This window comes from Tinamus guttatus, unplaced genomic scaffold (genome assembly GCF_059628265.1).
Source record: "Tinamus guttatus ecotype Peru unplaced genomic scaffold, ASM5962826v1 Tinamus_guttatus_pri_ptg000903l, whole genome shotgun sequence".
Lineage (NCBI taxonomy): Eukaryota > Metazoa > Chordata > Aves > Tinamiformes > Tinamidae > Tinamus > Tinamus guttatus.
In genome coordinates this window covers 39571-64392 of record NW_028289437.1, presented here as the reverse complement: position 1 = coordinate 64392, position 24822 = coordinate 39571, and the positions used below count along the sequence as shown (strand labels likewise).

At 57.5% G+C, this 24822-nt stretch overlaps 1 protein-coding gene across 1 annotated transcript in view; it reads left to right on the top strand.

The window, feature by feature from the left end:
* Positions 1–24822, top strand: part of LOC148591241 (olfactory receptor 14A16-like) — a 35788-nt gene that overhangs the window by 10622 nt on the left and 344 nt on the right. The gene's annotated exons all lie outside the window — the stretch shown is intronic.

Below are 24822 nucleotides of genomic sequence, written 5' to 3'. Positions count from 1 at the left end.
GGCAGGCCGAGCGCTGCTCTGCACGGCAGCCTGCACGCACCCGCCTCGGGCTCTCCGAGGAGCTGCCTTTGCCCAAGGCTTGCCCATAGGCACGAGCCCTCTCCCCAGGCAGCCTTTGGGAGCAGGGCAGCAGCCACCTGCATGGCAGAGCCATTGTCAAGGGGGTCAGAGGCTGCAGGAGGTTTCCCGTTGGGAAGGATGGAGGGAGGGACCAAGGACGGCAGTAAGGACTGCCTTTGTGGTGGCCTTCATTGCAGGTTGTGGAGGAGAAGGCCAGCGATGTCCCCTCCACAGTGCAAGAGCCGCAGCCCTCCACCAGCCTGGCCAGGCCTCAGGAAATGCCATCGCCCTCTCCACGGGAGCCAGCACAGCCTGATGCCGGTGGTGCTCGGATGGAGCTCGCTGTACCTGTGCCACCACATGCACTGGCACGCGCCATCGATCAAGGTGCACGGGCCAGATCATGGCAGCTCCAGAGCATAGAGTGGCGCCCCAGCACATCATCCTCTGCACCTCAGACAGGGCCCGATCCCTACAGCCGTCGGGGAGAATTCCAGTGCAGCATTCCTAGCTGGCCGAGCTGGCCTAGTGGACTGAGCTGTCCAACTGGGCCAGTGAGAGCACGGACAGCACAGGCACGGCAGCAGCCCTTGGAGATCACGTGCTACCTCCAAGGAAGGCCAGTGCACGTGCACAAAGACAACACTGCGCGCTACCTGGCTGTGCTCAGCATCAGAACAGAGCCGCTGGAGGAGCTGGAGAGGAGCTGCCTGCAGCGCACTGGACAGGGCTTGGCCCAGCTCCGAGAAGGAGCTTTTCCAAGGAGGGAGCAGAACCTGAGAGAGAGCCAGGGTGAGCAGGAGGAGGGCCGTGGCAACCGTTTGTCCCTGACGCTGGCAGGATCACTCAATGCCAGACCCAAGGAGGTGAGTGCAAGGAGTGCTGGGCCACGGGGGAGCCCTCCCAGTGCTGTGGCCAGCAGTTGTGCCGCGCCGTGCGGGACAGCCAGCTTGTCAAAGCACTGGCGGAGCCCCACGAGGCCTTTCCTCCCTTCACAAACCTCCCTCTCTCCTTCTAGCTCCTCGCCAGAAACTCCTTCTATGACCTCTGGAGACCAGAGATCACGCGAGTGGAGCTCCTCAAAGGAGCAAGCTGCAAGTGGGAGGTCCTGGAGCAGCTCTATGCTCATGCCCCAACACGGGAGGTGCCGAGAGGCAAGAGAGGCCTGGGAGCACTGCAGGAGGAGAGAGCAGAGGACACTGATGAGGAGGAGGAGGCTGGGGAAGAGCTCGTGCAAGGGGAGGAGGTGGAGGAAATTAACTCCTTGCCCTGGGTCAGAGCCAGCCTCTGCAGCCCGGTTGTGGACAAGGACACGGAGCACGAGAAGGTGTCCAGCTCGCCCCATGTCAGCAGCACAGAGGCTGTGAGCAAGGCACCTGGCCATGTGGAGAGCCCCTCTCTGGAGCCAGCAGTGCCCAGAGGCAGCGAGACAGGAGCACCTGCTTTGGCCAGCAGCTTTCTGCACACAGAGGACAGCGTGTCTGTCCCACCAGCAGCAAGTGCAGGAGCAGAACCAGAGGCCTCCCCTGCATCCAGCGACTGCATCCAGCATGCAGGGGAAAATGCTCCTCCGTCCCCATCAGTTCCTACAGAAACTGCACCAGAGGCCTCTCCTTTGGCTGAAAACCCTTGGGATGAGATGAGCAGCAGCCCATCTCCCAAGGAAATGCTGCTGCAGGAAACAACAGCAGCAGCTTCTCCCCCGGCTGCAGGCCCTGCTCCCCAGGTGAGCAAGCAGCACCTCCCCTGTCCCCACCATCCTTGGGAGCTGCTGTGGGAGCTGTGTGGGGGGCGCCCAGAGTTTCCCCATTTCCTCGGAGCCCCCCTGCCCATGGCATTCCACTGTCACCCCAGGCATTTGCCCTCTGCCATGTCTCCATGGGGAGATGCCGGCTCCTCTCCGTTTCCCTGTGCCAAAGGCACAAGGAGGAAGTCTGCTCCAGCTCACGTCACATTCAGCCCTGGGGTCTGGATGCCGAGCGAGGAGGGAAGGGGCAGCCCCAGCAGCAGCCCCCTCCACACCAGGGCACGAGCCCCCTTGTGCCACACACGCCCCCAGCTGCCTCCATTCCCCCTGCCCAGCCCTGCTGCTACGGCCCCACAACGAGCCTTGTCCCATTGCCGTGCCAGCCGCAGGTCCCTTCCCTTGGGATGTGCATCCATGGACAGCCTTCCCCATCCCCAAACCCTTTGCCATTGTGCAACCTGGGGCACTGGGACCCTCAGCAGGGCCAGCTGATGGCTGACGGGTGCGTGTTCTTGCTCTGCCCATGCAGGTGGCCTTGGAGCCCCAAGAGGAGGAGGAGAAGCCCTCCTCCTGCAGCCCCACACCCGACGTTGAGCCAGGTACGTACCCACGTGGAGAGCCCTGCTGGGGACAGTGGCCTGTCCTGGCACAGGGGGTGGCACCGAGGCCGGCAGCAGGAAGCGCTCGGGAGTTGCTGTGCCGAGGACAGAACCCCTCGGGAAGCCCTTGGTGGCAGGGACAGGCAGGTGCAGCCCTGCGCCCTGCAGCCCATTGCCCACAGCTCTGCTTCCCACCACAGGCATCGCTGCCCTCCCGGACGTTGCAGCTCCCCGGCGATGGGGCTCGCGGCTCAGGACGGCGCTTCGGGCTCTGCGCAGAGCGTTCTGCTGCCGCTGCTTCGCGGGGCAGCGAGAGGAGCGGCGCAGGTGAAAGAGCCCGGCAGGGCCCCGAGAGCGGGGCTGGCGCAGAGTGATGGACACTGTGTCCTGGGGGCTACAGAGAGGCTGCTGCATCGTGTCCCAGAGCAGCCATGTGCCCACACGAGCGCTAGGTGGAAACAGCCATCGCTGGCTCCAAATAAAACTCTTGGAAGTTTTTTCTCTCCGTGTCAGTTGCTTTCAGAAAATCTCCATGGAAAGACTAGTGGGGCTGTGGGGCCCTAAGGCCATGGGTGACTCCTGACTCCGCACTGGCCTTGGTGGGTGGCTTGGGCGGCAGACCTGGCCAAACAGGTCTGCTCTCGACTGACACAGCTCGCATGTGTCTATGGTTCTCAGGGTGACCCCAGGGCTCTTGCAAGAGCAGGAGATGTTTTCATTTGTGCCGGCCTGTGGTGTTTCACTGCAAGTGCATGAATCACTCTCCAGTTCTCCTTCCCTGCGCCTCCTGGGTCCCCCCTGCTTCTCCAGGGACTGCCGAGCCCTCCTTTCCCCAGGCATGCCTGCATTTGCTGCATGGTCTTTGGGGGACTCTACCATGGGCTGCCCCATGTTTGGTGAGACTGCACTCACTGCCACCCCTAGGCATCCCCGGGGTTCCCCTGAGCTCTCCTGGAGCCTCAGGTTCCCTTCCACAAGGATGGGCATCTGTCATCAGCACTGTCACCTGTGCGACAGCCCCAGGCATGCAATGCAGAGACCATTCTGCACCTCCCATGGCAGTGCTCCCAGGGACATGAACCCCGAATGCAGCCCTTGGTCCCTGAAAGACCACGCTGGGCCTCTGACCTCCTCCCCTGGAGCCCACAGAGCGCACAGGCAGAGCAGAGGCCCTTTCATGCTGCAATCCCTTGGGTGCGTTGGTGTACTGTTGACCTCAGCTTCAGAAGAAAGACACAAAATTAATGTTATTCTGGAGGCTAAGTCTGGCGTAAGGCTGCCCATTGCCTTGTCCTGCTTTACTTAGGAAACACATGGAAACACAACCCCACCACCACTCTGTCCCTTCAAAAGTCCAAAGGTGTCTGTGTGTGTCCAGCTGCCACCCTCTCTCCATCCCTATGGATTACGAGCTTAGACAGGAAGCTCCTATGAGAGAGACATAAAATTTAGTCAAGGGGAAACCTCCTGTGAACTTGTGGAGCACAGAAGAGGGAACTGAACCCCGCTGCATCCCAGGAGCTTCTCCATGGGCATTTGGTGCATGGATTAACTCCCCGTGAAGAGCCCGTGCAGCAGGAGGAAACGAACCAACTTCCTGCTCCTGGGCAGGTGTCCTGTCCTCTTCCATGGAGGGAGCAGAGGCTTCTGCAGTGGGACATTTCCAGCCCACAGATGATCGTCCCCTGCTGGCACCAGTCGCAGCGCTGGGCTCCAATGTTACCGATGTTATCGAATATTCATTAATCGGCAGCCAATCAGGTGGCGGCGGCGGGGCCCGGGGGCGGGGCAGGTACTGAGAGCCGCTGGCAGGTGGGCGGGGCAGCAGCAGAAGCAGCCAATGAGCGCGTGGCGGGAGGCTGGGGGCGTGGCGGCGCGTGCCGTGGGCGGGGCCAGCACGTGACGCGGCCGTTGGGCAGCGGCGGCTGCAGGCGGCGGCGGCCCCGGGGCCGCAGCGAGCTGCGCGGCGGGCGGCGGCGGCTGCGGGTGGCGCGAGTCCCGCACGACCGATCCCTGCGCGATCCCCGTGCGGCCAGAGGCGCTCGGGACCGCGGGAGGCGGCGGCTGGAGGTGGCCCGAGGCGCGAGGGGGCGGCCGGGGCCCCGCGGCCTCGCAGCCGGAGGCTGGGGCCGTTGCTGGCTGTTGTGGGCAGCGGCCGTTGGGCTGTGCGGGAGCGCGCGGCAGGCGGCGGGGCCCGGGAGCTGCGCGCGGCCGCCATGGGGAAGCGGAGCTCGGCCGGCTGCGTGCCGAGGTGAGCGGCGGCGGGAGCCGCCCCGTGGGTGCCGGCCCCGCTGGGCCCCCCTGGGTGCTGCCGTCCCCCGTGGCACCCCCAGAGCCGCCCCCTTGGGGCCGGGTGCCCCCCTGCATTGGGTGACAGACACCCCGGGTGCCCCTTCCCCCCAGTGCCTCCTGTGACACGTGTGTGCTCGTCAGCACACTCGCATCCTGCGTGTGCAGGACACGTGTTCTCATGCATATGGTCACGTCACCCGTGTGTGACACGTGGGTGCCTGTGATCACCGTCACGTCACCCGTGTGTGAGACACGCTGGTGCTCGTGCACATGCCCATGACACCTGCTTGCAGCACACACGTGTGCTCGTGCGCACCCTGCCCGGGGTCCCCATGTCTCCTGCTGGGATTATGGGAATGGGCCCAGGCTTCGGGGCCCCCGCTCTGTCCGTTGACTGCCCCCCCATCCTCCCCAGGTTCTTCAGAGCCTTCCTGAAGAGGCTGCGCATTGTGCGCAAAGTGGTCAAGAACCCCGACGCCACCACTGCCGAGCCCCAGGTGAGACCCAAGGGGGTCCCGTGGGTGGGAGAGCCAGGACCGAAGGGTTCCTTCCCCCGGGGGGGACACCAGGGGATCTGGGGGGCTCAAAGAGGTCTGTGGGGAAGGTGCCGAAGGGGCCCCTGGCACTTGAGGTCTGGGGGGTCCCGTCGCTGTCGCAGGGCAGAGCTGGCGGGAGGGGGTACCAATGGGATGGATCATCGGGGCTTTTGGTGAGGGTCCCAGAGCACTGCGGGGTCCAAAGGGCACAAGGGTCCTGTCCCGGGGTGCAGGCAGGGGTTGGGAAATGGTTCCAGGGGCTTCCCAAGACGCCCTATGGTGCAAGAGGGGGATTCCGAGGGGCCTGGAGGGGCCCAGGGGTGCCCCAGGCTGCAGGCAGGAGGGTCCCAAGGGGATTCCAAGGGTGCAACGTGGGTGTCACAAGGAGTTGGGGGGATGGTGTCCCGTGGGTGCCCCAGGGTACCACATGGGGGTTTAAATGTGTCTGGGGAGATCCCAGGGTGCAACAGGGGTGTCCCAAGTGGTCTGGGGTGGGAGTGGGGGTTCAGTGGTTCCCTATGGTGCAATGGGGGGGTCCCAAAGGGTCCGAAGGGACCACGGGTCCTCCAGGGTGCACACAGGGGGTCCCAACAGGTCTTGAGGGGCACAGTGGTACCCTAGAGCATGGGCAGGATGGACCCAAGGGGTCTGGGAGCCCCAAGGATGCCCCAGGGTGAAACAGGGGAGCTGCAAAGGGTCTGGTGGGGCCCATGGGTGCCTCGGGGTGTAGGCTGGGGTGTCCCAAGGGGTCAGCAGTGTCCCGTGGGTACCCCAGTTTACGATACAGGGATTTCAAGGGATCTGGGGATCCCATGAGTGTCCCAGGGTCCAACATGGGGGTTCCAAGGGGCCTGGGGTTGCCATGGTGCAACATGGGGATCCCAATGGGTAATGGTGGCCCAGGACACAGGCAGGGGGGGTCCCAAGGGGTTGGAGGGTCCCATAGGTGCCCCAGGGTGCAACAGAGGCTGTCCCAATGGATTGGGGGTGGGGAATGATGCCCAGGGTGCAGGTGGGGGGATCTCAGTGTGTCTGGGAGGTTCCAAGCGTGCCCAGGGTGCAAGAGTGGGTCCCAGTGGGTGTGTGTGGGGCAGGGGGGGCAGGTCAAGGGTGCCCAGTGTGTAGGCAGGGGGTTACGAGGCATCTGTAGCAGGGGGAGGGTTCCAAAGGTGCCCTGTGGTACAAGAGGGGAATCCCAAGGGGTTTGTTGGGGTCGCATGAGTACCGCAAGGTTCAGGCAGGGGGTTCTGATGAGTCTCTGGGGGTTCCATGGGTGCCCCAGGGTGCAGCAGGGGAGTCCCAAAGGGTCTGGGTGAGCAAGGGAGTCCCAGGGTACCTGGTGGGGGGTCCCAGTGGGTCTGGAGGGCAACAAGGGTGTCTCAGGGTGCAGGCCTGGGGGTGACAAGAGGGCTGCAGGGGGGCAAAGGTGCCTTGTGCTGCACAGCGGGGCCCAAAGGATCTGGTGGAGTCCCCTGGGTGCCCCAGGGTGCAGGCAGTGGGTTGCAAGGTTTTGGGGATCCCCAGAGTGTCCTGTGGTGCCACAGTGGGTCTGAAGGGGTCTGGGAGTCCCATGGAGCCCCAGGAGCAGGTGGGGGTACCAAGAAATCTGGGCAAGACCAAGGGTTCCCTAAGGTGCAACGGGGGGATCCCAGTGGGTCTGTGGGGTTCCCAGGCTGCTCCAGGGTGCAGGCGGGTCCCAAGGCATCTGGGGCTCCAGTGGTTGCCCTGGGGTGCAGACGTGGGTCTGGAGGGGATCCCATAAGTGCCCTGTGGTGCAGCTGGGGGTTCCAGTGGGTCTGGAGAGCTGCCAGGGGCTCCTGGGGCAGGAGGGAAACTCCATGGAGTAGCTGAGGCTCCAGGGGGAAGGGGGCCCTGCCCCCCTGCACTGCTGGGTGCCTCCTGGTGACACCGAGCCCGGCACAGGGCTCCCCGCGGGTGCTGCGCTCCAAGGAGCTGGAGGGGGCCGTGGGGCCCAGCGCCCACCCCGTGCCGGAGCTGCAGCTGCAGACGGGGCCCGCGGCCCCGCGAGCCCCCGCACAGGTGCCCCCGCGCGCGGCGCCCCTCGCCCTGCGGCCCCTGGCACCCAGTGCCCCTGGGGCGCTGCCACCGGGACCTGCCACCCTGGGGGTCCCAGCACGAGGAGCCCTCGCTGTGGGGCCACCTGCACCAGGAGCCCTCCCTGCTGGGTCCCAACCAGCAGGACCCGTCACCTTCGGGCCCTCAACACCAGGGCCCCCCACTCAGGGACACGTCCCACCTGGGCACCTCAACCTCGGGCACCCAACCCCAGGCCCCTTCATCCCCAAAACTCCCGACCACGTCTGCATAGTTATAGAACCCCCACCCACAAGACCCCCCACCCCAGGCCAATGTCCCAGTAAACATTCACCCGTGGGAACAAGTCCCCAGGATCCCTCAGCCGCCTGCTCTAAACATCAGGCTGCTTCAGGCCCACGGCTAGGCCCAGGGGACCCTTCATCCATGGGACGTCTCCCCCAGTACCATTTCACACATGGACCCCCATTCCCAGGAGCCCATCGACCTATGCAACACATCACCCGTGGGCCCTGGTACCCGGCACCCTTCATTTCTGGACCCCCACCTCCCGGCCCCTTCCCCCATGGGCTCCCAACTGTCAAACCCTTCTCCCATGGGTCCTGCTTCCCTGGGCCCTCCTTCCGTAGTGCCCCCGGCCCTGGACCCTTCACCCGTGGACCCCCGCCCCCAGTAACGATCCCCCGTGGACCCCAGATCCCAGACCCCACAACCGGTGTTCCTCAACCTGCCGGACCCAATTCTCACGGGTGCAAAACTACAGCACCCATCAGCAAGGGTCCACCGCCATCAGCACCCTTACCCCGTGGGCCCCCGCCTCCCAAATACTTCCCCCGTGGGCCCCGTTTCCCTGAACCCATGACCCGTGGTCCCTGGTTCCCTGACCCCTTCATTCGTAGACCCCCAACTCTTGAACACGTCGTCCCTGGACCCTTCTTCCCTACACCCGTCCTCGGAAGGGTCCCCTCCCCTGAACCCTTCACCCGAAGGCCCCAACCTGCAGGATGCTTTACCCGAAGACCCTGTTCCCCTCGACCCTTCATTCGTGGACCCCCACCTCCCGGCCCCTTTCCCCATGGGCCCCCAACTGTCAAACCCTTCTCCCATGGGTCCTGCTTCCCTGGGTCCTCCTTCCGTAGTGCCCCCGGCCCTGGACCCTTCACCCGTGGACCCCCGCCCCCAGTAACCATCCCCCGTGGACCCCAGATCCCAGACCCCAGAACCAGTGTTCCCCAACCTACAGGACCCAATTCTCACGGGCGCAAAACTCCCGTACCCATCACTAAGGGTCCCCCCCCATCTGCACCCTTACCCCGTGGGCCTCCACCTCCCAAATACTTCCCCCGTGGGCCCCGTTTCCCTGAACCCATGACCCGTGGTCCCTGGTTCCCTGACCCCTTCGTTCGTAGACCCCCAACTCTCGAACCCGTTGTCCCTGGACCCTTCTTCCCTGCACCCGTCCTCGGAAGGGTCCCCTCCCCTGAACCCTTCACCCATGGGCCTCCACCTCCTGACCCCTTCCCCCATCAACCCCCACCTCCTGAGCACTTTCCCCATGGGCCCCGATCCCCTGCACGCTTCTCCCATAGGGCCCCATCACCTGGACCCTTCCCCCATGGGCTCCCACCTCCACGTCCCTTTATCCATCGACCCCCGCCTATGGAGCCCGTCACCCCTGGGTCCCGGTTCCCGGACCCCTTCATTCGTAGACCCCCTCCTCCTGAAGCCTTCACCCCTGGGTCCCGGTTCCCGGACCCCTTCATTCGTAGACCTCCGCCTCCTGAAGCATTCACCCCTGGGTCCCGGTTCCCTGAACCCTTCCAAAGGGCCCAAACCTCTGGACCCTTCCCCCATGGGCCCCCACCTTGTGGATACAGGACACGAAGACCCCAAGCCCCTCCACCTTTTATCCGTAGGGCCCCAGGCCCTGAACACTTCATCCATGGGCCCCCATCCCCTGGGTCCTTCATCCGTAGGGCCCCCTACCCTGGGCCCTTCACTCACGGACCTCCACATCCCCAACACTTTGCCCGTGGACCCCCCTTCCCTGGACCCTTTACCCATGGGCCCCGTTTCCCTATACCCTTTATCCTTGGACCCCCCTTCCCTGGACCCTTTATCCATGGACCCCGCTTACCTAGATCCTTTATCCATGGACCCCGCTTCCCTAGACCTTTTATCCGTGGACCCCACTTCCCTGGACCCTTTATCCATGGGCCCCGCTTTCCTGGACCCTTTACCCGTGGAGCCCAACCTCGCGGCCCCTTCGCCCATGGGCCCCCACCTCCCGAGCACTTTCCCCGTGGGTCCCGGCTCCCTGGACCCTTCTTCCATAGGGCCCCGACCCCCTGAACACTTCAGCCAGGGGGTCCCCATCTGCTCGGTTGATCCATAGGCCCTATGAGCCATCCCCCTTGTGCCCCCACCCCCAGGACCGTTGACCCTTGGGTTCCCTTTCCCCAGCCTGATCCTCCCCCCAGCAGCTGCAGGGCCCTGTTGCCAGGACCCCCCACCCCCAGGACACTTCCCTCCCAGCCCCCGTCCAGGACCCCTCCCCCTTGAGCTGCCCCCAGCCCCCTTCACCCACAGACTCCGGTGCCCAGGACCCTTCCCCGCCTGGCCCTCACCCCAGCACCCTTCACCCGCACAGCTCCTGCCCCCAGCGCCCCTCGCTCCCCGCAACAGCCCCCGATCCCTCCTGCCACAGGCGCCCGGGCCCCTCCAGCCGCCCTTCCCCTGGCCCCTTCACCCACAGCAGCCTCCCCCGTGCAGCCTGGATGCCCAGAGCTCGTGCCCGAGCCCCTGCAGCCTTCAGGGCAGGGGTGCCCACATTGTCCCTGCGGGGCCGTGTGTCCCGAGTGCCCTGCACCCCTGGGTGCCCACATGCCGGCGGGTGCCTGCCGGCTGCCCCAGCGCGTGCGCCCCTCGGGTGCCCTCAGGCAGGTGCCCCGGTGCCTGGGTGCTGGGGTGCGTGTGGGTGCCGGGACACCTGGGTGCGTGGGGGTGCCTGTCCCTAATGTGCCTGCAGGCCGGTACCTGCAAGCCTGGGCCCTTGGGTTCATGCGGGCGCCCGGACGCCTGGGCCCTCGGGTGCGTGTGGGTGCCTGCTGGGGGGCACCCCGATGCCAGGGTCCTCGGGTGCCTGCGGGTGTCCAGAGCGAGCAGCGAGCTCGCAGACACCCAGGTCTGTGGTGCATGCGGGAGGCCGGAGGCGAGCGTGGAGCTCCTGGGTGCCCAGCGCCCAAGGTTTGCAGGTGCTCGCGCAGAACGTGGCAGTGCCCCTCACCGAGCTTCGGATGAAGTGTCAAGCGGCGCATGGACAACAAGGACAAGAGCAGGATGCCAGGTGAGGCCCCCGAGGCACCCACGGGTGCCCCGAGTCCCTGCTGACACCGCTGGAGTCAGAGGGGAAGAGCAAGGAATGGGGACGGCCAAGGGCACAGGGCAGCTCCCCTAGCAGGGGCAGCACCCGCCGAAAAGGGGCACGGGAGCATCCCCGGGGTGGGCAGCCCAGCCAGGTGCTCACCCATGGGTGCCCTAAGACTGCTCTGCTGACATGGACAACTGTTCAGAGGAGGAGAGCATCTACTTGGAGCAGGAGGGCAGCGACGATGCTCTGCACGGCAGGTGGGTGCTTGACGGGTGTCCCACTGCCTGCACGGCACCCACAGGTGCCCCCGATGGTGCCACCCTGTCACACTGTTCCCCAGGACCTTTTCTACAAGAAAGAGGAGCTGCAGAAAGTGACGAAGAGGAGGAGGACGCTCCCAGGCTCTGCTTGGACCCAGGTGAGCAGGTGCCTCTCCAGGGTGGAGGTGACAGGGTGCCCGGGGGGTCCTGCTGCAGCCTTGGGTGTTGTGGGTGCTGCAGGAGGAGCTGGGGGCAGTACCCAGGATGCTCCCCCACGTGCCAGGGTGCCAGGTCCTAGAGTTGTCCCCAGGATGTCCCCAGCGGTGCTGGGTCCCCAGGCTGCCCCTGCCTCTGCCCTGACCTACCCCCTATCCGCAACAGCAGCCCAACATCAAGCAGAAATTGTTGGCCTTGCTGAGACACTTCAAAGTGTTGGGTGAGGTAGGGTGTTCCCCCAGGCACCCATGGGTGGCCCTAGGACCCCAGGCTCCCTGTGGAAAATAGGGCTCTGCAGATGGTCCCAAACACCCCCCAGCTCTACTCCCAATATTGAGGTGTCCCCAACCTCTCCCAGACACCCCTGGTATTGGGGTGAATCCACCTCCCTTCACCCCCACAGTATTTGGTTTCCCCCAACCTTTCCCAGACCCTGCCCAGGATTGGGGTGCCCCAAGCTACATTTTCAGCCAATATTGGGGTGTCCCAGTTCCTCCCCAGGATTGCAGTGCCCCCAAATCCCTTCAACCCCCAATACTGAGGTGCCCCAATCCCTTCACATCTAATATTGGGTGCCCTAGGACCCCCAGCACCTTTTAATATGGATATTGGGATGCTCATCTCCCCCCCAATATGAGGTTCCCCTTTATCCAACATTCTGGGGTACCCCAGACTCCCCTCACTATTGAGGTGCCTCCCATCTGCCTCCCCCCAGTACTGGGGTGCCCCAGGATCTTCTAAGTGCTGGGCTGCCCTCTAATGCCTTCCTCCCATATTGGGGTAGCTCAGACTCCCCCAGTATCGGGGTTCCCCCAGCTCCCTTTAACCCAATAGAAGGGTGAGACCCTCCCATAATGGAGTTCCCCAGGTTCCATCTCCTGATATGGGAGGGAATTGCCCCACTTCCCACTCAGGTTTGGGTTGCTCCCAAATCCCTTCATCCACAATTTTGGGCTACCTTGGGCCACCTCTGCAATGGGATGCCACCAGAAACCTTCATCCCTAATATTAGGAGTCCCCAGAGACCCCAATATTGTTGCCAGACCCCCCCAGTCCTGGTGGTTCCCTCAACTCTTTTCACCTCTGTCCTGGGTTACCGCAGAGCCCTCCAGTTTGGAGGGTGCCCCCAGGTCCCTTTCCCCTCAGTTGTGGGGTGCCACAGACCCCCCCAGCATTGGTGATCCCCCCCCCCACTCTGTACACCCCTAGTGTTAGGGTGTCCCCAACTTCTGCCAGGCTCCTCCTAATATGGATCTGCCCCCTGCTCCATTTACACTGGATATTGGGGTGTCCCAGAGCCCTCCCCAGTATTGGGGGTGCCCCAGACTCCCTTCAGCTCAGGTATTGTTGGGCCCCAGCTACTTGCACGGCCAATACTGAGGTGCCCCCGACATCTCTCAGACCCCTCCCTGTAGTGCAGGTGCCCACAGCTCCCTTCACCCAAAATACTGGGGTGCCCCAGATCCCCCCAACATTGGGATGCCCAAAGCACCCCTGGCTGCCAGTATTGGGGTCCCCTGGAATCCCCCAGTATTGGGGATGCTCCCAGCTGCCTTCACTCAAAAGTTGGGGTGCCCTGACCCTTTTCCCAAGTATGTGGGTGCCTCAAATTCCCCCCCCTCAACATATTGGAGTCGCTCCTAGTTTTTTGAGACCCTACCCAATATTTCTCTCTCAAAACAAACAAACAAACAATATTGGGGTGCCATAGAGAATTTCATCCATAATATTGGGGTATTCTGGACTCACCACCCCAGGTTTGGGTACCCCCAGCTCCCTTTTCTCCCCAAATGGGTATGCGTAATTTCCCCCCCATATTGGGGTGCCCCAACTGACTGCCCTAACCCCCCCAGTGACCTTTCCCTGCACAGGCTGCAGGAGGAGGACCATAAAAAGCTCATGGATTCTGGAGGAATCCCCAAAAAGTTGAAGCCCCAAGTGAAAAGCAGCCAAGAGGAGCTGACATCAGCCAGGTAAGGGGCAAGCTGGGGTGGAGGGTGCCAGGCAACCGAGGCTGGGGTTTGGGGTAGAGGTGGGGGATATGGGTTGAGTTGGGGTCCTTGGCTCCTGAGGTGTGGGAACATTGGGGTTGCAGGAGGAATTTGGGGCCCCTAAAGTGAGATTTGGGGTCCCCGAGTGGATGAGGGATTTTGGAGTGCAGGAGAAAGGGAGGAAACTGGGTTCCCAAGAGGGCTTGGGGGTCCCTGTCGAGGAAGCAAGAAGGGATCTGTGGGGTTGGGGGGATTTTGCATCTCAGGACAGGGGTCATCTCAGGCCCCTGCGTGTCCTGAGTGGTGCCCTCGTTGCCCCAGAGCTGCCAGCGCAGGACAGAGGTGCTCCAGGCGGTGGAGGTGGTGGTGGTGGGTGCACAGGGGGGCACAGCCCCCTGTTCCCTTGTTTCCTGCGGTGGCTGCTGCTGGGCACCCGCCGTGCCGAGTGGCCGGGCCGTCTGCGCTGCCTCCTCGTGCTGCAGGTGCGTCACCTTGGTCGGGGACAGTGCAGGGACGCGGGGGGACACAAGGCATTGGGGGCCACGGGATATTGGGTGGACACCTGGGGGATGAGAGACACATGGGAGATTGGGCACAGATGGGATCAGGGACACAGGGGGCATGTGGGATTAGGGATACAGAGGACAGGGGAGGGAAACATAGAGAACCGAGGACATGCGTGGCATGAAGAACGCAGGACATTAGGAATACATCAGGACCTCGAGGGGCCAAGGGCATAGAAGGCACACAAGACTTTGGGGACACATGGGGCATTGGAGAAACATGGGGAATCAGAGGGGTTACAGGAGATCTGGGAACACGCAGGGCATTGGGGGATGCAGAAGGAAATGGAGATTACAGGACATTGGGGGACACAGGACATGCAGGGACACATTGTCAGGACCAGGACATCAGGGGACACAGAGAATTAAGGACATATGGACATGAGGCACAGAGCACATTAGGGACACACAGGAAAGAGGGGGAATTTGAGGCATAAAGGACACACAGGACACTGGAGAAACATGTGGAATGGGAGGAGATGCAGGAGATCAGGGAACACGCAGGGCATTGAGTGCAAAGAAGTCTTTGGGGAGACATGGGGCACTGGAGACACATGGAGTATCAGAGCACACCACTGAAGGGTCACAGAGGACATCAGGGGGCATATGGAGCACTGGGTGGGCATATGATGCATAAGGGACACGGGATATTAAGGACACATAGGACATTGAGGGGCCTGCCAGGGGAAGGGGACACCCCAGGGATGCAGGACGTCACAGCAGGGTTGGGGGCATTGGGGCAGTGATAAGACAGGGACAGGCAGAGTTTCCCCCGTCCCTGCCATGGGCACTATGGTGGTCCGTGGGGTGGTGACACTAGTGTAGGCACAGTGTGGGGACACTCTGGGGGCCACCAGCACTGGCTTCCCGGTTGTCCTCGTCCCCCTGGGTGCCCCCGCAGGTGTTGAGCATGTTGGGGTCCCCACAGGGCTCCCGCCAGGTGCTCCCTGAGCAGCTCAAGCAGCTCTGGGTGTGAGACAGCCCTTCCCGAGAGCATCGTTGTGGTAGAGACGGCCGAGCGGCAGGGCCAGGTGAGCGTCGGGGCACCCCCGGGTCCTGCTGGGAGCGGGGGGACACAGGGACCCTGCCGGGCACGTGCTGACCCCTCTGCACAACCACCCCTGTCTGTCCCCAGCTTGTTGGGGACCTGCTGCAGGAGCAGAAGAAGCCACTGGTGGCTGCTGTCAAGCTGCAGGCCGAGCTCTCGGACGTCCTCACCCGCATCCAGCACCAGTGAGTGTCACCGCTGGGTCCCCAGGATTACTCCAGTCACCCTCAATAATTTCCATGTCTCCTCTGTGCCAGGCTTGGGGTGCCCATGTTGCCCATGTCCCCTCCATGTCATCGTTGGGGTGCTCCTGGTCCCCATGTCCCCCCTGTGCCATGTTTTGGGTGCCCATGGTTCCCATGACCCCATTGGGTGACCCCACCCACCCCAACATGCCCCAACGCTCCATGGGATCCCCAGTGGGTCCCCCCAACCTGGTACCCCCCTGCACACAGTGGGAGCCACTTTGGGTGCCCACTCCCAACCCAACATGAGAACCACTGGGTTCCCCCGTGACCCTGCTCTGGGCCCAAAGGGGACCCCGAGCGTCCCCTGCGTGTCCTGAGTGGTGCCCTCGTTGCCCCAGAGCTGCCAGCGCAGGACAGAGGTGTTCCAGGCGGTGGAGGTGGTGGTGGTGGGTGCACAGGGGGGCACAGCCCCCTGTTCCCTTGTTTCCTGCGGCGGCTGCTGCTGGGCACCCGCCGTGCCGAGTGGCCGGGCCGTCTGCGCTGCCTCCTCGTGCTGCAGGTGCGTCACCTTGGTCGGGGACAGTGCAGGGACGCGGGGGGACACAAGGCATTGGGGGCCACGGGATATTGGGTGGACACATGGGGCATGAGGGACACATGGAAGATTGGGCACAGATGGGATCAGGGACACAGGGGCCATGTGGGATTAGGGATACAGAGGACAGGGGAGGGAAACATAGAGAACTGAGGACATGCGTGGCATGAAGAACGCAGGACATTAGGAACACAGCAGGACCTCGAGGGGACACGGGCATAGAATTCACCTAAGACTTTGGGTGTGGGAATATATAGGATAAAAGGTTCATGAAGGGAACCTGTTGAAGATTGCAAAACTAGGACTGAGGAACTGCTGGTGAAGCAGAGGAGATCCAGGATTGGTCACTGGGATGCTGACGCTCCAGGATTGGTGGGTTAAGATGTGTGAAGGCTATATACTCAACCCTGGTTGGGTATTTATACCAACCCTTCAGCCTTCGGCTGAAGACCATTGGCCCATCAAGTACTCTACAGTGCTTATAACCTACTTTCCAAAGGAACTTCGTAGCATACGACAGTTTTCCTCTGCCTGAATTCGTGACACATCCGAGGATCCTCACCTCCCTCAGCATCACAAACCTCAGCTTCTTCTGACGATGATGATTCTATAAAAAGAAATAAAATGGCAGAAAGTGATGTTTCACCTGTTTATAACTCCAGAAAGCAGTTTCAAGTGTCTTTTCTCAATGCATAGTACAAGGGAAACACACACAGTAGCTTTTTTCGGGACACAAAGTGACAAGAGGGTAAGAGTACCATGTTGGGTTTATGACTTTTCTTTGAAGGATATGTACATATATCTTTTTATACTTCTCAGTGGAGACCTTTAAATTAAAATCAGTAAGTTTGGATATGGAAATAACAAAACTTAAAGGTTAAGTTTTTGATAAAACAGTGCAATGAAACAAAAAAGTCTAAACTACAAGTAGAAACAGATTTATAAAAAGTAGACCTTCTGAAGTGACCCTTTAGCAGCCCATTTGTAATGGGGCATTGACAGAAATGGCAATGAGCAGCTGAAGTGGCAAAGAAATGCAATGTACACAGGTTACATGCATGCAATAAATGCAGCAAAATGCACTTGCAGAAGAAATTTAAATCAAACCTGAGTGTGTGTGTGTATATAAATATATTCAAAAAATTGTATCTCATTTATATGCAATCATTTATTCCTGGAGAGTACCTGTGCACATAACCTACTTTCCAAAGGAGCTTGGTAGCATATGACAGTTTTCCTCTGCCTGAGGCCGTAACGCTTCTGAGGATCCTCACCTTCCTCAGCATCACGAACATCAGCTGCTTCTGACGATGATGATGATTCTGTAACCGCAGCAGGAGGATACACTTCAGAGGAGCTCTCATGCACATCTCTTCCTGAAAATTCCTGCTGTGCTGCACAAAACCAGGAAAACTGCCCCACTATTGCTGTAGCAAGAGCACTGTTTCCCATGCTGAGTAATACTGCCCATTTACTTGACTTCCCACCTGTCTGTGGCATCTGTTGCCTTTTATTTGTGTTTGGTTGTGAGCATGTTGTGAATGTGTTCCTTTATTTTTCTGAGCATCTGTCCCGAGCTCAGCCCAGCCCTGACATCCATCCCTCTGGCTTGTAACCCCGATGGCAATAGAGAATTATGCACACATGGAAATTATCCAGTAGTTAGCTCACTTCTGTGAGCAGTAAAGATAATTTAAAGCTAGAATTAACCTATCACCTGAGTTGCATAAGCTTTTTCAGCAGCTTCATTCTTCTTGGAAGCATGCATCAAGTTTCCCTGCTTAAAAGAACCAAGAAAATCAGTCACAAATATGCAGAGCACCTGACATGCACGTACTTTGTGCCTGTATAGAAACTTTATCAAGGCACTGCATATACACAAAAGATCCAATTTTTCTGCTCTACTTTGAAAAGAAAGGAATTTGGACCTAAGCAGGAAGCTACGAAGGCAACTTTCTAGCCTGCTCACAAAATAAAGTGTTCAGCATCCCAAATGAAGAATTCCAGTTACCAGCAAAAGGAGGCAATAAGGATTGCTGTGTGCTTCAACAGCAGCTCCTCCAGGGGCACAAGACTACTTAAGATGACGTGCAATGCAGGCACAGCAACAAATACACAGAAAGCAGCCACCAGGAAATGTGGTTTAGAAATTAGAAGGCTTCAAAACCCTAAAAAGGTAACTCTGGAAATGGCTTTTAATCAGTGAATATTCTAAAATGGGCTTTAAGTCGACTTAAGAAAATGCTTACATGCTACATTTGCCTTTCACAGCTGACTAAACTACACTATACAGGACATTCTTTGTAAAGTGAGGAGATTTTAAGAAAAAAATACAGGTCATGAGGAATCAAAGTTTGAGTCACGTCACACTGACAAACACACGGAGGCATTCTACAGTGCATTTTATAGGCTGTAACTTAACTGAGCTTTCCAAACTTTTCTTTTTCCCCCCCATGATCAGAAACTTAACTTGGGAACGAAGGCTGAAGGGACAGACAGCTTGGTCGTGCCTATGTGATGAGAGGCATCGGGCAGTCTGTTTGCCTCTTTAATCCCCAGTCACAATTTTCAGTAAGTTTTGAAGTGAATACCCAAGTCCTAGTAAGTCTGTAAACAGTTTGTCCATTCAAAAATCACTAAAAAGCAATTCAGGAAGCATGGTGTAAGATGTACATGGTGGCATTTCACTGCAGCTTCACATTTTCTAAGATGAAATTTCCACCACCCTTGGAGAATACTTGTGGGAATACTTGTGTTATGAATGAAGTTCTTATTCCACTGCTATAAAATTGATCTTACTAGTGTTTATTTACATAGGAAGGTTCTTATAACGCATTCAGTTTTAATATCCTTCCCTTTCAGTTTTTACATTGTAACAAAAATTTACTCAGCTCTGTAATTTTGTTCCAAGTTAAACCACTGAAAATCAGTGAAACCTGCTAAACTCCCACGTTTCATTTAACAATCTATTCTCACAACAGCTTCAGCTGACTTTGGCCAGTGAATTCCAAACTTTGGGGGCTAAGTGCAATAGAAGGGCAAGGGTTGACCAAGTGCGACCCTCATCTAGAAGCCAGCCTCAACCGAGAACCTGGAGATCCTTCGGGGTTGCTGTTACTCACCTTCTTCCGCTTCCTCATTGCTTTTGTCCTCATCTGCTGTCAGGTCTGGGGATTGCATCCATAAAGAAAGAGGATGGGCAGAGAAGGGAGAAAAGAATCTCTGCATTAGTTTGTGAAGAGTAGTTTATCACTGCAAATGCACTAGCGTGCAGATAAGATCTCAGCAATCAATAGAAAGAGGGATCCCAAGACAGGTCGGGAAAGAGGTAGGATTTTTATAAGAGCAGAAGATCTTCTCTGGAAAAGTCAAGGTCATTGCACTTCTAGGGTGCTGACATGAAAGTTAATGTAATCATGGTTCCTTTGTAGAGTTTTAGCTGCAGATTTAGCACAGCACCATTCACTGTATATGCTATTACACTTCCTTTTTAAAGGTATTAATTGACCAGACATAGGAAACATAGGAATATATTTCCTGGAAAAGTTAAATTCCCTGTCTAATGAAAAGGATGGAAGCACATCTGTGGACGATGACACATCTGAAGGTGGTGGAATCATTTCTCCAGCTGACATTGAATTGTCTTCGTTGAACTAACGTCTTGAAGAAGGTTCCTAAGAAAAGAAGGAAATTCAAATTCTATCCGGAACTGCGGAGACCCGGGGTCTGAGCCGTCCAAAGCTGAGTGTCCAAGGCCAGAGCACAGGGACCCAGAGTGCACGTCTGTTTGATCTAGAGGTATATACACATATACACACATAGACACATTGTCTGGATGCATGAAAACCTGCTTGGCTTCAAAACAGAGCCAAGGAAAAAACTTCAGCACCTCCATAGGGCCACCAGGTTCCACCACTCCTGACAAACTTCCAAACAAGGAGCAACATTTAAAGGAGGGGTTTATTTATCAACACACAGCCAATCTAAGCAACTAAAAACCCTCTAGTTCTGCTGTATGAACCACGCAAGCTGGTGATTACCAAGGTTTTGCCCTTAGGTTGTTAAAGAAGAAGAAGAAAAAAAAAACTTTAACCATTTTGGGCTATGCAAATGGATGACATAATTAAGTACAAAGTAAACGATTTCTATGTGCTGCTAGAACTAACTAATAATTTATGTTCGATAGGTCTAGTATCTATGGGTAGTATTCATATACTCCTGGACTCCCACAGATCCAGCAACCCAGCATTTATTCTGCGGACCCAGTCCCAGCCAGCGGCGGTACAGATCTATGGAGAGTTAGCCGGGGCTTTCCATCCTCTTCCTTCAACCGAGAAGTCCAGATTTCTGGGCTCCTGGAAATCTTAACTCTGGTATGATGAGTCCATCCATGCTCAGCTGTCTTGATTGATATTTCTGTGGTTAGCAATACCTGATCAGGTCCACGCCACTTTGCCAGCAGCAGTGCTTCTTTCCATGCTTTGACCAAGACTCAATCCCCTGGTTGGATATCATGGACTGCAAAATCCAAGGGGAAGGTCTGTGCGAGCTGGCCTTCTGTCAGAGAGACTTCATAAGAGAAAGTATTCTGGCCACATATTGTTTTAAATATATATCACTTATCTCTACCTCTCTGCCAGGTTGGGTGTTAGCAGTGTAGGAAATCCCAAACATGATTTCAAAGGGGGACAGTTGAATGTCTCCCCTACGTTTTGCTCTTCTTTTTGCTAAAGCTAATGGTAGAAGTCGTGTCCACAGCATCTTAGTTTCTAACACCAATTTCAAAAGATGCTTTTTAATGTTCCCATTCATCCTTTCCACTCTGCCCGAGCTCTGGGGATGCCAAGGGGTATGCAAGTCCCACTGAATCCCCAGGGCAGTCATGACACCTTGAAGGACCTTTCCTGTAAAATGAGTGCCTCTGAATCTACTGCCTCTACCAACCCATATGCCTCTACCAACCCATATCTTGGCCTCTGTGGGCATTCCCTCCTCCAATGTCCTTCCTCTCTGCTTAGGGCAGACTAAACTGCATTTTGGCCTGCCTGTGTGTGCTCATCCTCCTATAATTGACAAGCTTTTTGCAAGATTATCCTCTTTCCCTGGGATCCAAAAAGGATTCCTAAAAGAAAATCCCAAACCTGCCAAGTATAATCTGCATTTCTTAGATATTCAGTTATCATTTCCCCAATTCCTATAGGATCATCTAAATAAGGGGGTAGTTCTTTCTTTAATCCCCTTCTATCTTGGGTGGTCAGTGGCACGATTACAAATCCAAATCCAAACCATGCCCCCGCCGATCCTGGCCTCACAGTGGAACCTGCTATTTGGCTTTGGGGCTTTTGGCACCTTGTACTACTGGCTTCCTTTTCTTGTTTTGAAAGGGACAAAATGTCCCATTCCTCCTCCTCTTCACTGTCACTAGAAGCAGGAGGTGCAGAGGGGACAGGAGCTGTGTGTTGCAGTTCAAGCGGCGCGGTGACCTGGTTCAGGGACGGCACGGCGACCACCCCCAGGCCGCTCGGACCATCAGCTCGCTGACACCAATGTGGTGGACGGCAAATGGCGTTTATTGATGGGTAACAAGGTGTTATATAGGTAAGGTTTACAACGTCACATCCATCTGCTCACATCATAAACTAAACACTATTGGCTATTAGGGGTCCTATCTTTCCATACAGCGCGATATCTTCCAGCTGCCGGACTCTAACTATCTGCAACAACTTCCCCCCTCCCTATGCATAACAAAACTAGCTAAAATACAACTATCTTATTCTTACTTATTCTTATTACTATCTTATTCTCTTCTTATAGTTATACCAATCTTAAAATTATATATCATAAACTTGACATAAAACATAAGGCACAAGGAAGAAGGCGCGTAGAAGGTAGTGGATGACAGGTAATACCGAGGTGTAGGAATAGGGTGTACCTTGGGATAACTTTGGGGGTAATACTGAGTGGATATATTCTTAAAGCAGTTGTCGGTGTTCTACTAATATGATGTTAACCTTCTCTAGCCGATTCTTGACAAACGGCATGAGCTTATTCAATATACAGGGTCCAAAGATCAGTGTCATCATGATCATTGTGATCGGCCCTATCAAGGTGGATATCAGGGTGGTTAACCACGGTGAACCGCTGAACAAATTTTCGTACCAGCTGCATTTGGAACAGGGTTCAATGGGTGCTGGTTGGCAAGGCATGGCACTGAAAACTGGTGGCCCTGTAGTTATTTTTGTACTAATTGCTCGAGATTGTTCGATCTGTTCAAGTACCCATTTAAAGGGCTGGTGTGACTCTACCTGTCCTATAGTGACAAGCTGCAAAATTAAGATAACGCAAAGGCATCGCGGCCCCCTCTTGCAGAGGCTGTTTTGTTGTTTTCTGGATTCGGTCGGTGTGGAACTCACAGGCTCAGGCGGGACGCTTGTCACCGGGGCGTTCGGGTTACGGGGGCGTCCGATGATCCGGTCCTGTGAACAGAAACTCACAATTTTCATTAGTTTTGTCTTGAAGGTCTGGTTTAATAGACTTAAGCGGGCACCACTTGACTCTGCCATCTTTCCTGTCAGTGACCTTTGGGTCGATCTTGGCGTGGGGGGAGCGCTGCCAGCGAGTCCCCCAGCCAAGGGCAGTTTACTGCAACGTGGCCTGCCTGGCCACATTTAGAACCTGCCATTACGTTGGCTACTGCGGCATGAACAGCCACCTGAATTGGGGTCAGATGCTCTTCCTTTGCAACATGCTTAATCATGTCTGCGATACTTGACCCCACCGGCAATAATCGCAGGATTTCTTTGGTTGCCGAATTGCATTGTTGGCGTAAACATTCCGCTACAATCGGGCCTTTTGTCTCCGTGGGCAGGGACGAAGAGTCGACCGCTGCTTGGAGACGATCTACAAATTGTGTAAAGCTCTCACTTTCACTTTGCTTTATTGTGGACCATGGCGATGGTTTGGCAACAGCTCTACAGGCCGTGCGAATGGCTTCCCTGGCCGCACGAGTAGTTGTCCTAACTTCATGGGCTCGCAGGCCCTGGGCCTGCGCCTGGGGTGTGATCATTGTTGGATCTGTACCCATTAACCGCTGCAGGCTGGAGCCGTGTAATGGGTGATCTGCCCCAGTTACTAGGGCTAAATACCTCGCACAGTTGTCTTCCCATTCTTGTTTGAAAACAATCATCCCTGCTGCATCAAAGATCATCCTACAAGTTTGTTTTATATCGAACGGGAGCATATCGTCCCCCCCGAAGATACCATCTATGAGGGTTGAGACCATGGCAGAATTAATCCCTTTATCTGCAATTGCTTTAACAATCGCTTGTACGCCCTTAGATTTTATCGGCGAGTGGACCCTCTGTCCCCCCTCCGTCACCCGGACCGGGAACGCTAGCGCGGCTGATGGGGCCCAGTCGGCACATGCGATCTTTATTTCCTTCCAGTCCGTGAGAGGGGTTTCTCCCCTTCGCGGTTTTTCTTTAATTCAGACGGGAATATTTTGGCCCTTAGTTCTGTTTACCTTCTTTTTCTCCTTCCTTAAGTTTGAATCAGTTGTGAGCCACTCGTCCTGACTAGTGTCTGATCCGGAACCGGAACTCGACTGACTGGTCACTTCCGGGCTCCGGTACTTTTTCGTTGGGCTCCGGCCCCGCCTACTTCCGTCCCGCCCACTTCCGTTCCGGGCGGGCTGTTCCCCCCTCTTGGCTCGCCCCGCCTTCTACTCGCGGAGGCGCCTTTTGTGAAATGGCCGCTCTGGTTCTCAGCGCCTCCCTGGGGCCTCCCTCACCGGTCCGGTCAGGGTCATTGGTTCCCAGCGCCTCCCTGGGGCCTCCCTCACCGGTCCGGTCAGGGTCATTGGTTCTCAGCGCCTCCCTGGGGCCTCCCTCACCGGTCCGGTCAGGGTCATTGGTTCTCGGCCCCTCACTCGCGCTTGTTAGTTCTAACGGTTCCTCCCTGTTCCCGCCGGGGGCACCCTCGCCTGGCCCTTCCCCTTGCGGCTCGGTGCCATTTTGGGGGGCATAGGGTGGTGGCCTGGCCCAGACGTCCCCAAGCTCTGACTTCTTTTCAATGTTCCTAGCTTCCTTGGCTAGCTCGCCCCAAACAGATTTCGGCTGTTTCTGCTCCTCTGTAAGCGGGACGGGGTTCGGGGATGGAGGGGATGTATCGCCCTCTTGCAGATCTTTAGCCTCAGCAGAATCACCATCATCTGGGGGGTGCAAAGTCTGTGCGGTTGCCCCGACTCCCATTTTCGGGGTGGCCAACAAACAGTCCTTTACCACCACCCAGGTCTCCTGCTCTTTTATAGCTTTCTGCAAGGCTTGTACAGCTTTTCCCCAAGCCTTAAGGTTTTTCCCACAACCTGAAGACATCGTCTCCTCGGCTAACGCCTTAGTACATTTGTCCCACACTTTAGGGACACACTTCAGGGACTTCATCTGTGCGCCCCAGGCATGCAGGGGTGATGGGAGCAATGCTGCCCAAAGCAGGGTGCGCAATGGGAGCAGTGAGGTGAGGCTCCTGGAGCGATAGCTTGGGGAAGCCTGTGCTCGCATTGGGTTGCTTTGTGAGCACAAGCTGCAGAACCTGCTCCTCATGGGAGCTCTGGGTGTGTGTGGTGCTTTTGCAGTGTGCTGCCACCAGCAGTGGGGAGTTATGCACAGAGCGGGAAAGGAACTGGTATATAAGGGATGGCTTTTTTTCAAAAAACTGTTTTTTTTTTCTCATGTTGATTCACATTGGATCGTTCTGAGCCCACGGTTTTTCTCTCCTCACCTCCTGCCATCTGAAAAGGCTCCTGTCTGCTTGTCTGGCGCAATAGCTGCAACCTGAAGCAGAGCAGCAGCAGCCACAGCACTGCGGTGCCTTCCAGCAGGGCCACAAGAGGAAGGAAACTGGAGCACGTCCTGCAGGAGCGGTGGTTTCTCCTGGCCTTCCATCTATATCAGAGAAGAAAGAGTCGCCAGGCCCAGAGATGCCACGGCAAGAGTAAGTGTGTGGCGTGTCCCAGCACGGCCTGGCGTTGCTGAGCGCCCAGGAGCAGCGTGGGGTGCGCGAAGGCTCCTGCTGCCCGGGGAGGATGTGCCAGGTGCCGCTTTGCCCGGCTCCAGGGTGGCCGGGCTTAGCCCCAGGGAGCGCGTGGGGCTGGTGCTGACTGCAGGGCCTGGCAGGTGGCAGCGGGAGCGCGAGTGCAGGGGCTGCGGGCGCGCAAGGGCAGGCTGGGCGGCAGCCAGTGTGCATTTCCTCCCTGCCCTTGCAGCGTGCTGCCAGCGCGAGCCCTGCGGGGTCTGTAGCGGGCACAG